Source organism: Globicephala melas, chromosome 14 (assembly GCF_963455315.2).
Source record: "Globicephala melas chromosome 14, mGloMel1.2, whole genome shotgun sequence".
NCBI lineage: Eukaryota > Metazoa > Chordata > Mammalia > Artiodactyla > Delphinidae > Globicephala > Globicephala melas.
In genome coordinates, this window is record NC_083327.1 from 27,222,104 (window position 1) to 27,237,995 (window position 15,892).

The following is a 15,892-nucleotide window of genomic DNA, read 5'->3' on the forward strand; positions in this document are numbered from 1 at the left end:
TAAGCAGAAGCTTGATAAATGCTTACACAGCAGGGCTTTCTCTTTTACCACCACTGATCAAGGTCCACATTATGGTCAGTTTTTGTGAGATAGTAAACTTAAATGCTTGTATAAACAGAAGGGTCCCTGAAGTAATTTTTACCTAATTCTTCCTCTTTGCAATTGGGTAATGCCAAAGGTCAGGCACAGACCTAAGTTTAACAAATAATCTTTCTCTAAGAATTATGCATTTGAACCAGGTGACTCAAGGGATAAAGAAATGGATATAATCCATTTTTTTTTAAATGATGCAACCTAGGTGTCATACTTGAGCTCTCCTCTTAAGAGCTTCCTATGCTACCTGATCCCCGAGGTTGGTTCTTTAGTTCCTTGATAGTACAGTTAACAATTTTGTATCATTTTCCTGATTTGGGATTGCCAGGCACTCCTGATCTCCTGTGAACATAAGGTATGTGCCTGAAAGACAGAGCCTGCTTCAGGACTTTTTAGGTCCTGTTCAGTACCTCCTTGGAAGTGAGAAGCCCCCAGCATAAACAGGCTGAAGTCACCTTTGTGAGCCCCAAAGTTGAGGAAGGAGTCACAGGGTGCTTGGGAGTAGCAAAGTACTTGCCCAGGTCAGGGCTAATGGAGGAGATACGGATTTATAGGGGAAACTGAATAGTTGACAAAAGAGAAGAAACAGATTTCAGGATCTGTAGGACTTAGAGACATGAAACGACCCAGCTAAATCAAAACTGACCAGGTTCATTCTCTGTCTTCTTCCAACTACCTTCCCTCTATATTTTGAAGGAGTGAAAAATCGCTAGCTGGTGGGAGTGGAAATGAACCAGGGGAAGGTAATGAGCAGAAGAGCGAAGCCCCAGGGAACTTCCCAGCCTGAAGCCGGTCTCAGCTGGTAGAGGATAGAAGAATTCATTCTAGGCCATTGAAGTTTTGATTACTTCATAGGATTGGGTATTTAAATGCCTGAATTGAGGCATGAGGATGTTTATTTAAAGTAAGTGTAGAACCTTCAGTTAACCACTGAGAAGCAAAGCATGAAATCTATCTTAGGTCTTATATGGGTATAGGATTATCTCAGTTGAATAATGTCTAAAAGAAGGACAGGGGATAAATGTGTTAAGATTATGCTACAAATCTTGCTTGTTCAGCACAACACACCATTCTGATTTCTTCCATATAATGTTTTCCTCCAAAATGGAATCATTTTGTTTTTTTCCCATAAGAATGCTTAGCGATGTTATGTTTTCAATCATTTTGTTTAATAATAAAAACATTTGCATTAGCCATTTATCTCTGAGTACAATAGAGAGAAAATGAAAGTAAGCCTATAAGCATCTCCAATAAATGGTAACATTATATGTTTATCACTTGCCTGTTTACAAGATCCATTCCCTGCACCCCCTTACCCTGCTCCATATCACAGGGGACTAACCCAGAAAACTAGGTGTCCCAGGTTCATTCACTAGTTAGATGCTGGCTAGAGCCAATGAGATGCTGCTGGAAGACTAAAGAGTGAGAAGGAGAGAGTAACCAGGTTTTTTCTCCCCCCCTTTACCTGACTGGTGCGGCAGTGTAAGGAGCAGTGGCCACATCTCCTCCTTGGCTCCAGCTTCTACTGGGCAGACTCCTCTCTGTGGTCCCAGTACCTCCTGTCCCAGCCCCTTCCATGGTGCCAAACCCTGATAACATCAAATCTTCCATTTGAATTGCCTCACCATATTCTATTTGACTTTTTAAAGTTTCAGTTTGTAAGTAGCTCCCCATACAAATACCTCTTCACCAAGCTACTTAGTGTGAATTTTGTTTCACTGACTGGGGTCAGACTCCTAACACCATTGTCAATATTCTGGGAACTTAATTTAGGAAATCTGTATCTGTTTTGTTTTAGTAATATATACAGTCGAAATAGTAGCTCATCCTTCCCTGCTTTTTGCAGGTTTGGATAAAGGTGGCCCTGAACTCTAAAGCCAGATCTTCCCCCATAAATTCTGCAGATTCTGAAAGCCTACTTCTCTATTGGTTCTCACTATTATAAATTTCTAAATTATCTAATTCTTTTAAATCTAATCTTTGAAGAAAATTGAAGATATCTCTGATTCAGAACATTCAGTGTGTGCTCCCTCTCTCTCCATATAGTTTTATATATACACATTATATATATATATACATATGTATATATGTATATATTTCTGTCTCTCCATCTCTCCATCTTTCTGTCTCATTAACTATGTACATAAAATAAATCTTACTACTTATCATTTATATATTTTCTCTATATCCTAATTTATAGCATTGCCAGTATAGTTGTCAAATTCTAAAGAAAGTGTGATTGACCTCCATCTCAATGTGGTTTTGTCTAGTTGATATATTTGTAATGATTCTTGCTGTATATAATTCAATGTTATGGTGCTTGATGAGTCAAAAATCAGAACTGTTATATATTTTGATGAATTGTAGCTTCTGTCATTGCAAAAATGTCTCTTTGTTGCATTCAAGAACTTATCTTGAAATTTAGAAATTTATTTTGGCTCAAGTATTGGCAAACTGGACTTATTTTATGTGCACTTGCATGATATACTTTTACTCAAACATTTATTTTAAATAATTTTGGGTCTGTCTTTAACTTCTTTATGTATAGCATTCAGATTAAGCTGCTTTTTCACTCTATCTTAGAATTTTTTCTCTTAGTAGGGAAATTAACATATTTACATTTATTATGACTACCAATAATATTGTGTATTGTTTCTACTATCAGATCTAATTATTTTTACCTTTTCAATGCTTTTGACTGATTTTTGCTAGATTAAATGTTTCTTTTTTTTTTTGAGAGAACATATTCTCAGGAGATTTAAACATATCATAAAAGTTTAATATATACAAATCAAGATAAGAATAATTACTTAATTACATCTAGTATGGATGACACAGGGAAGAATATATTTTGAGAGACCAACTGTGAAAGGAAAATGTTATATAAATTTTCCACGAAGGTTTGTAAATAGATTAGCAGTCTATTCTGTGAGGTTCTTGAAAAATTCTTAACTAGGTAAAGATATGAAGTAATTTTTTAGCAAATGAGTGGCATTCTGGGAAAGTATTTGAGTTATGCTGTGGATAAAAGTGAGCCAGTCTTCATTTTTTTTTTTTAACATCTTTGTCAGAGTACAGTTGCTCCACAATGCTGTTAGCTTCTGTTGTACAACAAAGTGAATCAGCTATATGCATGCATACATCCCTACATCCCCTCCCTTCTGCGTTCCCCTCCCACCCCTCCAGGTGGTCACAAAGCACCAAGGTGATCTCCCTGTGTGATGCAGCTGCCTCCCACTAGCTATCTGTTTTACATTTGGTAGTGTATATGTGTCCATGCCACTCTCTCACTTCATCCCAGCTTACCCTTCCCCCTCCCTGTGTCCTCAAGTCCATTCTCTACATCTGCGTCTTTATTCCTGTCCTGCCCCTAGGTTCATCAGAACCTTTTTTTTTTTTTTTAGATTCCATATATATGTGTTAGCATACAGTATTTGTTTTTCTCTTTCTGACTTACTACACTCTGTATGACAGACTCTAGGTCCACCCACCTCACTACAAATTTTCTTTCTTTTTTCGTAAATTCTTGTGGTTTAGAAATCTTATATACTCATACATCATTTAATCCTCTATAATTAAGCAAATTAAAAGTGTACCTTTAGATCTAATTTCATAAACTCTTCCCTCCTCTACTACTCAACATTTTCACATACATTCAAGAGAGCAGAATGTAGTCACCTTAAATATTACTTTGTTTATGCTTAATAGCGTCACTTCATTTGAACAGGTGGCACAATCTAGAACTATAAGGAGGACAGAAAGTTATTCTCTAGAGAAGATTCATTAACACAAAAGTTAAAAAATAACCTATGCACACAAAAGAAGCATCACCCTTTTAACATTAGAAATACAAGAAACAACTAGACACACTTTGAAAGACATAGAGATATTCAGTATAGTCATAAACATTGCTTTTGAAAGGAAGGAAACTATTCTACCAAATGACTTTTTAATCCAATAGAAGCTTAGTATAACAGATATATTGATCGGAAACTCAAAAGAAGTATTACATCCTGATAAATCTCCATATAGAGACTTTATTTAAAAAATATTTTTATTAAAAAAAAAACACAAGGGAGACAATATTATTTTCTGAAGGTGATGTGAAAGTGCCTTGTTTCCAGTAAGATCATAGGTAATTTCAATGGAGGCAGACATGACACCACCATAACCAGCAAATTAAAAAATCTGGTTATATTCCCAGATATCTATAATAGGCCATTAAATACACAGATACGCAAAATCCAAATACCCCAAAACAAATAACTTTGTTTTCTAAATTCCACAAGCTGCTATGCTTCCACATTCATTTACTTTCCTATGATGAGTGAATTTAGTAAATTACATTGAAATTTAGGTTAATTGAGCTCTTTTAGGCCAGGGGTACTCTGTCCTAAGACTTTTAAAACTCAGTACTTGGCACAATGTTTGCAGAGAAGTGTCAGTTTATTAACTGATAATTAAACCCTAATTTTTGAATATCAAATTTATAGATTTTATAATAGACATTTTAATATAGCCTTTTATATTTGAACTAAGTAAAAAAATATAACTGAAGATAAAAGAATTGGATCTACTTAGAAGCAGAAAACTGAAGCTAAGTTTAAATACTAAGAAAGAGAAACTTGAGTCACTTTGATCTTCCTTTTAAAAAAAATTTTATTGAAGTATAGTTGATATACAATATTATATGTTACAGGTATACAATATAGTGATTCACAATTTTAAATGTTATATTCCATTTATAGTTGTTATAAAATATTGACTATATTCCCCATGTTGCACAATATGTCCTTGTATCTTATTTTATACATAATAGTTTGTACCTCTTAATCCCCTACCCCTATGTTGCCCCTTCCCTCTTCTCTCTTCCCACTGGTAGCCATGCCTTTGTTCTGTATATCTGTGAGTCTGCTGCATTTTTTTGTATTCTCTAGTTTGTTGTATTTTTTAGATTCCACATATAAGTGATATCATATGGTATTTGTCTTTTCTCTTTCTTATTCCACTTAGCACAACACACCCCAAGTCTATCCATATTGCTGCAAATGGCAGAATTTCATTCTTTTTTATGGCTGAATAGTGTTCCTTGTGTGTGTGTGTGTGTGTGTGTGTGTGTATCTCACATCTTCTTTATCCATTCATCTGTTGATGGCCACTTAGGTTGCTTCCATATCTTGGCCATTGTAAATAATCCTGCTATGAATATTGAGGTGCATGTATCTTTTCCAATTAGTGTTTTTGTGTATTTTGGATATATACCCAGGAGTGGAATTGCTGGATCACATGGTAGAACATTCTTTTTCTAACACCATATACAAAAATAAACTCAAAATGGATTAAAGACCTAAATGTAAGACTGGGAACCATAACACTCCTAGAGAAAAACATAAGCAGAACACTCTTTGACAGAAATCATAGTGATATTTTTTGGAATCTGTCTCCTAAAGCAAAGGAAATAAAAGCAAAAATAAATAAATGGGACCTAGTTAAACTTAACAACTTTTGCACAGCAAAGGAAACCATCAACAAAATGAAAAGACAACCTACTGAATGGGAGAAAATATTTGCAAATGATATGACCGATAAGGGGTTAATATCCAATATATATAAATAGCTCATACAATTCAACATCAAAAAAGCAAACAGGGCTTCCCTGGTGGCGCAGTGGTTGAAAGTCCACCTGCCGATGCAGGGGACACGGGTTCGTGCCCTGGTCTGGGAAGATCCCACATGCCGCAGAGCAGCTGGGCCCGTGAGCCATGGCCGCTGAGCCTGCATGTCCGGAGCCTGTGCTCCGCAACGGGAGAGGCCACAACAGTGAGAGGCCCGCGTACCGCATAAAAAAAAAAAAAAAGCTAACAACCTGATTTAAAAATGGGCAGAAGAACTGAATAGACATTTTTCCAAGAGGAAATGTAGATGGCCAACAGGCACATGAAAAGATGTTCTACATCACTAATCATCAGGGAAATGCAAATCAAAACCACAATGAGATATCACTTCACACCTGTCAGAATGGCTATCGTCAAAAAGAACACATTGGCTAGGATGTGGAGAAAAGGGAATCCTCGTACACTGTTGGTGGGAATGTAAATTGGTGCAGTCACTGTGGAAAACAGAATAGAGGTTTCTCAAAAAACTAAAAATAGAATTACCATATGACCCAGCAATTTCACTTTGATTTTCTGTGTAACTATTACTACATAAATTTATCCATTACAGTTGCACATTTACAAATTACAATGTTTTATGCTAGGCTGAGTTTCTTTTAATTTTAAGAATTATGGTGCCCCAACATACTAGACTCTGACTTCTCTTGTATTGTTTAAACCAGTTGAATTGTAATAATGCGTTTACACATCTGTCTTCCCCACTAGAACATAAGAGCAGGGACACATGTTCATGTTTGTATACATAATGCCTGTGATGGATTGAACACTAATGTATGTTGGCTAAATGAGGCATCCTCATTTCCAGTAAGATAGAAACATTTCATTATAGAATAACTTAGTTGTAGAAGCAAACAAAAAGCAGGAACATAAGATCAGCACCCTCTTGCTTTTTCTTTTTACATTTTCCATTTTCCTCTTAATGTGAGATTAGAATTCACATCTCATGGCCCTTAGCACAAGCCGGTGAGGAGGGGCTATGATTCTGCAAATTCTTACTTTAAAATTAGTATTAAAATAGATATTGATGAATATTATTAGGTTACTACTTTTACTTTATTTTTAATGAATAAATAAATATTTATATCTTGGCTATTTACTTGGTATAAGAAAACAATATTTATGGGAGCTTTTAGTTAAAAAGGCTTTGCACCAAATTTAAACTTAAACATTTACCATCGAGTTTCTCCATCGCTCTTGAAAGCTCCAGTCTCTATTTAATTTAGATGTTACTCTTGTGACCTAATAAGGGTAAGGGGAAAAAAGACATTTAATGCAAGCTTCTCTATTTTTTCACCAGTGTGGTGTGTAGGGCCACTTTAAAACAACTCCCTAAAGTGCTTCAGCATCTTATGATCCTTACACAGTAATGAAGTTCAGTTGTGGTAATTGAACCTTCCCTAAAGTAAAACCAAAATCCTTGAGAAACAATATATTTAGATGCCGTGCAACCATAAGTGTGGCCGTTATTTAGGCTACATAGACATAGAAAGCAAATTCCAGACATTCCATAAGCTTCTGATTATACTGCTTAGCAAAACCAATGACAGAGACTATCTAGCACAGGTACACCTTAGAATGAGTGCCTAAAGATTTGCTTTCAATCGGGTTCTTTACTAAGTAAACTGGAGCAAGGTTTTCATGTAAGTTTTACTCAAAGCTTTTCAGCCACTGTCACTACATTTCTGTGACTTGCATATGAGTCCTAGGAACAGAAGTCATGGCTAAATCAATCTGAAATCTATCAATTTAAAAATCAAATAGCCCCAGATGGAAAATCAACTTTAGTTTTTTAAATGGACAGTATTTTCACTCTAATTAGGATGACTGAAATGGGTTGCTCTTTACAGGACATTAATGCTATTTCAAGAAATTACTTATAGCTCAAGAGAGCAGTTGCTGCATTATACTTGATAATCCTAGGCTAATTGTGCACATAATTATTTATTTTGTAGAAAAATAAGGGAAGAATAGAGGTAGAAAAGAATAAATGAAAAGACCCAGTTCTAGATAATCTTATATATATTTTGCAAACATTATGTTACACAACTTTCAACAACCTTGCAAGATAGGTATTATAATTCACAATTTTAAGAGAAAATAAATTTTAGTCAAAGTGTTAATACTTACTTAATGTCATGCAAGTAATAAGTGACAAAACCTGGATTTGAACTTGAAGCTGTATGCTTCTAAAAGGTTTTTTCCATAAATATTCCATTTACTATATACTGTGGAGCATAATTAAAAAATGCAAAAATAACACCTTCAAGATTTAGTTTTTAACAAAAAATTGGGATGTAGTAATTGTGCCCTAAGTATCCACCAAGCTGTGATTGTTCAGGGCAGAGTATTAACCTCTTGTAAAGGAAAATAGGGTTTCTCCAGATGTGGATTTTAACTGTGAGAACAACAAGAGTGCTGGGAAATGGAATTCTAGCCAGAGAGAAGACATGTAAGCAAGGACAATAAGCTGGAAACAGCAGAGTGCTAATGTGATGAAAATAGCCAATAATGACCATGCAAAAGATAATGCTGAAAAGCATGTTGGAGTCAAAGGACAGAGAATAAGCTTGAACATCACTTTCAGTGGACCCCAACCTGGTCAGTTTTGAGCTATGAGAGGTCTAATTTAGCACATAGATCCCAGAGCAGCCCCTTCTGAATGCTTGCATTGCTTCCTTGCTCTGGGTGTAGGAATCAAGCTTTTGGACTCAAGCTTGATTCCTACTTTGCTTTCAGACCCCACCTCTGTTTTCTGATGTCCTGAAGTACCTGCATCTTTTCTTTGAAGGAAGAGCTGCGGCCTAGCATTATCGTGTATCTGTTGGCCTGAGCAAGACCATCCCTGAACAGGACAGCTAGCTGCCCACCAGCCTGCGGTGACATCATCCTGCCAGCCTGGAAGACCTAGCCCATGTCTCCTACACACCAGGTATGTCACAGCTAGTTCTTAGTCTTCCTACCTTTGAAGAATTAGGAAGATGTGTATGGAAGCAATTTGAAACTGTGAAGCACTATACAAAGGAAAAGAGCTGTAATCTTCCCCTGGACATAAATGAGAGGTAAGTGAGGCATCTTTGAGAATTTTCTCTTTAGACCCTTGAACTACATTTCGATGAAGAGGTTAGACTGAAACTTTTGAACTGTATTTTGAGCACCACATTCTTTAATCACTGATTTAATTATGTGTTGATTATTCTTATTCAAAGCTTTAAATAACAAAAGCTCAGTGATCTGAAGGACCTGTAGAAGAGAAGAGGTGTAGTATTGAACAAAACTTAATAATGTGTAAATAACTAGGAACTTCTAGGAAAAATACAATTATTTGGTTGTAAGGTATAAAAATAATCTGACTTTATCCCAAGACAGTAAGGGAAAATTTTTGATTATTACAAGTCAGATTTGCTCATTTTAATAAAGAAATTTGAATATGGAACATGTACTTTATCCATTAATTGTACCTTGTGATGAAGTTAAAGACTCCGTTCTTTACTGCTGATTCTTTTAGAAGTTTTGTGAATTATCAAGAGGAAAATAGGTTCATCATCAGTGGAGTCTAGGGATTTAGATCTAATCCAAGAGTGATTTGATGCTCCATATCAGGAAGAAAATAGTCCTAGATTATTTCCACCAAGAACTGCTTTCTACTACGTAAAACTTTATTCTGGTTTGCTCTAAATAGAAAGCATCATGAGCACAATTTTATAAATGTGCAATGATCCTTTATAAAGAGGAAGTAAGCATGAATAGTTGTGAATGATCATATTCTGGGGAGGACCTATCCTGCAAATAATCATTTTTACTTTGTTATTGTGCACCTCATGCCCCTTAATTTGGTAGATTATAGACAGAGGTCATACAGGCAATGCATATCTGTTCACAAACTCCATTTAAAATTAAAAAGTTTATAACAATACAGATAGCAACGTATTCAGATTATTATACAACAGCTCTGAACAATTGACTTTTCATCCCAAACTATGTTAAATATTAGTGTATATTTCTTTAAAAGTTTATTTGTATATTTCTAAATATTACATTAAATTTTGCCATTCTATTTGTCATTTCACTGCATGTCCCTTCCATTTGAATAATTACTGATTCTAGAAAGTTAGAGTACTAGGCTTAAATTCATGCGATTCTACCCTTAAACGTCTTACTTTGAACCCTCTTAGGAAAATATTGCATGTCTACTCTGTGTAATCTATGACTACATACTTTTGTTTTTTATAATCACACTCTTTCAAAATTTCTACTTCTGTGTACAAAGTTATATAAATCTGTTAAATCTACAGCAGCTAGGACCCTTTAACAATGTATTCCAACCATTTTGTATCAATACCAGTTTAATGTTACAAATACAACTTGTGATAATAATTATATCCTAGGTGACGAACTTACCCTGTGCTAAGCACTAAGTACTTTATGTGAACTATTCATTTAATCTTTAAAACAACCTGTGAGGTAGGTACCATTTAATCACCATTTTTAGATGAGGAAACTGAGGCACAGAGTGGTTAAACAGTACAATTAATAAGGTAACTTGTTGAGCCAGGATTGGAATCCAGGTAGTTTAGCACTAGAGTTTGAACTCTCAACCACCACATAACGCTGTTCATGATTATATTTGTATGAAAATCAAGCAACTCTTTTAAAAATTTATTGTTGAAAATGAAGTGCAAATTGTCAAAATGCCCCCTTCCCATTTTTTTCCCATCACCTGCCAATGCTAAGCTCTCATAATAATGGGCATACATGTTGCCTGCACAGAACTCTGGAGGCTAAATTCAGCCAAGCTTTCAAGCCTGGTTCCCCCACCTTTTGGCTGTGTGAATTAGGTAGATTATTTATACATCTCTAAGCCTCAATTTCCACATCTGTAAAGTGGGAATGCCAATCACTGAACATACTTCTCAGGGTGGCTGTGAGGAGTTCCTGAGATAAACTATTTGTCAGTGTGCCTGGCATGTTATTATCCATTATCGTAGGTTAAAAATTGTAGCCAGGCTTTAGAAAACAGCGGGTGAATGTTAGATTTATGTGGCTGTGTTTAGTGATTTACCTAATAATGTTAGTTTACCCTAATTACCATAATGAAATAAATAATTGAAGACATGTTAAATTGAGAAAATGGAATACTCACCAATTTCTGTTAAAAATCAGGTTAAATCCCAGTATTTACCGTATGGATGCCTCCAACTTTAGTAAATATACTAGTCACTGTAGTTAGGAGCCGTCTGTAAACAGTGGCAAGGTCATCAAAACATGGACATGGTGGTGGTGGTGATTGCAGTGGTGACCAGAGCAGGACAACACTGTTTGATTAGTTCATCTCCTACATATTGCATAAGGACATTATAAAAGCAAATGCAATTATTATAAATGCATTTATAAATCTGAAGTGTTTAGTGAATAATGAATATAAACTTTATGCATAAATGTATCTTACACATAAAAATCGTATCTATAAAGGGAATGCTTAAGCTTGCAAGTATTAAATGAAAGATAAGATTCTTACATAAATAATTCCTCTAACGAAACGCGGGTCTTTAAATATGATTTGGTTAGTTCTAATAGAGATTTTCCTCGTTTTCAAAGTTAACCCGAGGGAAAAAAATCATCCTGCAATCTTGAATCTTCTTTTTCCTTTTCTTTTTGCTAATCATCTTGTGCTTTAATCATCAGAGATAGCCTCTGGAATCTGATAAAGTAGCCATTCATTCTTTTTTCCCAAGCTGCCCAATTGTGAAGATATCCTGGATTTTCTTCTATCAATTATATATTTTTGTTATCTATTCATTGTTATCATTTTGTTATCTATTCATTGTTATCTATTCATTTATTCTTTTATACTTCCAATCCCTTTGGTAAATAGTAATTCCAGCCCTTTTCTGGACTTGCCTATAGGCTTCATTTTTTATTTTCCTTTTTAGTATCATACTCAACTTTGGCTCTATAGGAAAGCGGATTATCTTCTGAAAAAAATTCTATAGAAAGTTACTACATGACTAAATTAAGTTTAGTTAATCTAATTTAGGTTAAAAAAAAATAGTGCTTATTCAGGTAACATTTGGTTAGAATCACGTATTTCCAAGTCTGCTTATCCTAGAATCAGAATCTCGACTTTTATATTGAGTAGACCCAAGCAAGATATTCCATCCATAGCAATACCTAGAAGGGTGTTCTAATTTGAGACTTTAGGAAGACAATGAAAACATTCATTGAAAATGATTGAACTCACAATATACAACAAGAATTATTTATACTTTATAATTCAGTTAACTTGGCCATATTTATATTCAACAAAATATATATAGTCCATTAATGCTTCTTCACTAAGGGTGGAAACCCTAATCTGAGAAGGCTGTGTAACATAGCTGAAGTTCTTTATTACATAGATAAAGAACAGAAGCTTGGAAATAAAAAGGAATAGAAATTTGTCCTGTCTCTGTTAAGAATTATCATTGAGTTCCTTAGATGTGTTATTTACCATCTCAAACTCTCAGTTTCCTAATTTATACGATGTGGATAAAAACAACCTGTTCATAGAAAGGCAGTGAGGAATTGATCAGATAATAAAAAAGATAGATAGATATTAGTAGAGGGTCTGGATTAATCAGCATTCAAGACATTCCAAATGCTGTTACTTGGAATTTTGACTATGCAGGTACAAATTGCATTTGTCTATTTCCGGGTTTTTGTTGATCTTCTTCTGACTCCTAGTGATCTATGAATTGTATGCACGTAATCCTTTCCTCCTCCCTTTTTAATTTCTCTGGATTCCCAGTCTCTGTCTGAAACTGTTGAAAGTCTAAGAGGTTTTCTTCTTTCTAAAATGCCCTGGTAAAAATGTCTCCCTCAGTTTTACTTATATATTCACTTTGGAGTCTCCAGTGTGAGGTCCCTGAGGTCCTGCCAACCCCCAGTCAGTCTCCATCAGAAACCCTGGGTCTGGGACTTGCCCTCGGCAGTTTCTCCTGGGTGGTGGTGATAGGAATGAGCAGTGTTGCTTTCTATTGCTTGATTTTTGTTGTTTGTATTTTATTCCACATGAATATGAATTTTTAACAAAAATTCTGGCAGTAATCAACAATATGTCTTTACCATTTTGCAAACCAAAAGTGTCTTTAACAAGGCCAATAATAAAACTGCATTTTTATACTTATCAGTACCAAGTTTTCCCAATAGAGTGACCACTAAAATGTACTCATTTTGTTCTGCATTCTTTTCCCCAAAACTGTTTAATGGACTCTATTTAAACACAAACTGTTTTCTTTCTTTTTAAGTGTTAACTGTGACAAAAAACCTCATTCTGTGTTTTTAATGACATTTTAGCTACCATTCTAAAGGCAGGTTGAAAATGACCTCCATTAAATACTAAAGCAAAAAATGTATTGTCAAAAAACCATGTCCCATCAAGTAAGAAAAGAGAAATGTAGACTTTATTGGTCATAGTATTAAGTTAAAATTCTGACTGAAACATTTGAGGACCGAGAGAATACTTAAATCATTTAACTAAAAAACTGAAAGTATAATAACTTTGTAACGTATGTGATAAACCTACTGTTTAAGATAAAATATAAAAAGAGAGGAAGTTTTAGACAATATTCAATAATTAAATTTTAGAATTTATGAATGAAAATTTTATTCTACAAGTCAGTAAAAATGTATATATCATATATTTCTAATAACCATGGTAATAACTGACATAAAATTTAAGCAAATAATTATTCATTCTATGGGATTTTTTGGAAAGTATATATTAAAATGTCTTTTACTTAAACATTGGTAAATATTTCTTACCAACCTTGGGCGTTCAAAGTGGAGAATAAGAAAAAACTGAAGGGATTGAATCTTTATGCAGTTAGTGTAAAAACATTTTCTTGAGAGAAAATGTAATTCAAAAATATTATATCAGCTTGTCTACCTTAGTAAACACAACACACTTTGGCCAAGGGGCATAACAATAATTATCAATTTTTGTTCTATGGCACTGGTTATTGTTATATTGAACTTACCGCTCACTAAATACTAGCTCCAGGAAATAGGCAGAGCTTACTTTACTGAAAAAGTCTCTAATATCAAGTTTTTGTTTCCATTTACCTCTTTCTTATTGAACTAAAATGAAGAATGTTCAGCTCTATGACCTCCCGGGCTCTGTGACACTTCTGTCTTTTGCAAAAATTAATTAGTGAATCAAAGGCTGAATCAGCCTTCTTCCAAGTAATTTTCTCGCTCTTCAGAAAGTTAACTTCTCTGCTCTCATTATCAATGTCCTTTGCCTTGTCAGCAGCATTTAAAACATTATCCATTATTTCTGCATCACTAGCACAATGTCAGTGGGAGGGGGTGAGACCCTTTCTATGGAGCGGATCCCAATGGCAGGGTTAATCAGAGTGGCAGGATCAGGTGTGTCAAACAACTCACCAGGGAGATAATCAGGTATCTGGGTTGAGTTATCAGGTGCTGATGGTAACAAGGAGATGGAGAGCTGTCAGTAGAGCTATTAGGATACAGGATACCAGAACCAGGCTACGAAAACTGTCTCTATGATAAAATGAGTATCTGATAAAACTGTAAAGTTTAGGAAAAACAGAAGCTTGTTTGAAGATCAAGGTTACCATCAGAACCTGAGTTCAGGTTCACAGAATAGAACAAGGTAGGTAGAAGCTACTGGGAAAAGGTGTCTGACGTTCTTTTATTAAGTTTGCCTGTGCTGAGGATTCTCCTACATCTGAGTTCCCCTGACAGAATCATCTGCCTTACCCAGTCTCCTTGCCCTTCTAAGTGATACACACCTGTTTTGTGCCACATCACACTGTCTTGACTTCCAGTACAATATCTGTGACTAAATATACACTCTTCCTCTACAATTCACATTTTAAACTATTTTCTTTTATTGTAAGATGTTTCAAAAGATCAAAATGGATCTTTGGTGTCATTATTCCCAGAAAATTCTGGAAACTTAGTAGCAAGTGACAATTCTTAACTTTTAACTTTTGATAGAATTAACACAAAAAGATTAAAAGGTATAAAATATACAAAGTAATTTATTTATATTCTACTTATATTATATTTAATGAAGACATAAAAGTATAAATTTCCCTGAATATATAACAATAACAAAATCTGGACTGTGATTGCTTTAGCTAAACAGTGGTCTTTAACTCTACAATAATTTTAAGAAGAAAAAATATCCAAATATGAAAAAACATTGCTGTTTTAATTTGTGTTAGCATATATATGCTTTTTTATTTTGTCTTTCTTCCTGAACTTTAAATTAAAGTATGTGTGAAAAAGAGTGATATAGGGAAAAACAGAGATAATGAGAGAGAACTAATAAACCCTCGATTCCCTGATATAGCTGTTTTTCTTAAAGTAATCAAATGCTATGTTCTGTCTCTGATAACTTGGTTTCAGTTTTCCATCTGTCCTGACTCTTGCCATCTGCCCACTGTTGATTTTCCCTTCATTCTGCTATACTCTTTGAAGCTCATGGCAACCTAGTTCTGTGAATTATAGATAGGAAGTGATGGAGAAGCAGAAGACACACAGAACCTTGTACCCAAGTATTGGAACCCTCAGAGAAGAAGGGGCCAATGCAGCATTAAGCCATAGGACAGTGACCTTGGTCTTCCAGACTAGACTATCTGAGAGATGGAGGGTAAGGCTATGATAAGAAGCCCATTGATTGCCTGGTATAGTGATATTCTCCTTGAGTAAGAGTGGGGTTGGATAAGAGGTTTATTTGGGGTAAATACAGGAGATTAGAGGAGAAATTAGAAGCAGATATTTCAAGTGATAACTGGTTTGGGTCAGAAGGATAGAGATATGAATGCAGATGATAGAAAGATGATAGATACATAGATAGGTAGAGAGAGAGAGACAGAGAGAGAGAGAGAGAGATAGGGATATGATAATCACGTGAATATTGAGAGGAGTAAGGCAAATCATATTTTTAAGTGGTTGAGTGTTATTAAATAAGGAAAATTTGAATCACTCTCTGCACTACCCTCCTCCAAAAACACACACACACACACACACACACACACACACACACAAACACACACAACTTGGTGGGAGGCATATCAGAATCTGGGCAGGGAGAGAAAATATGAAATCTAAAT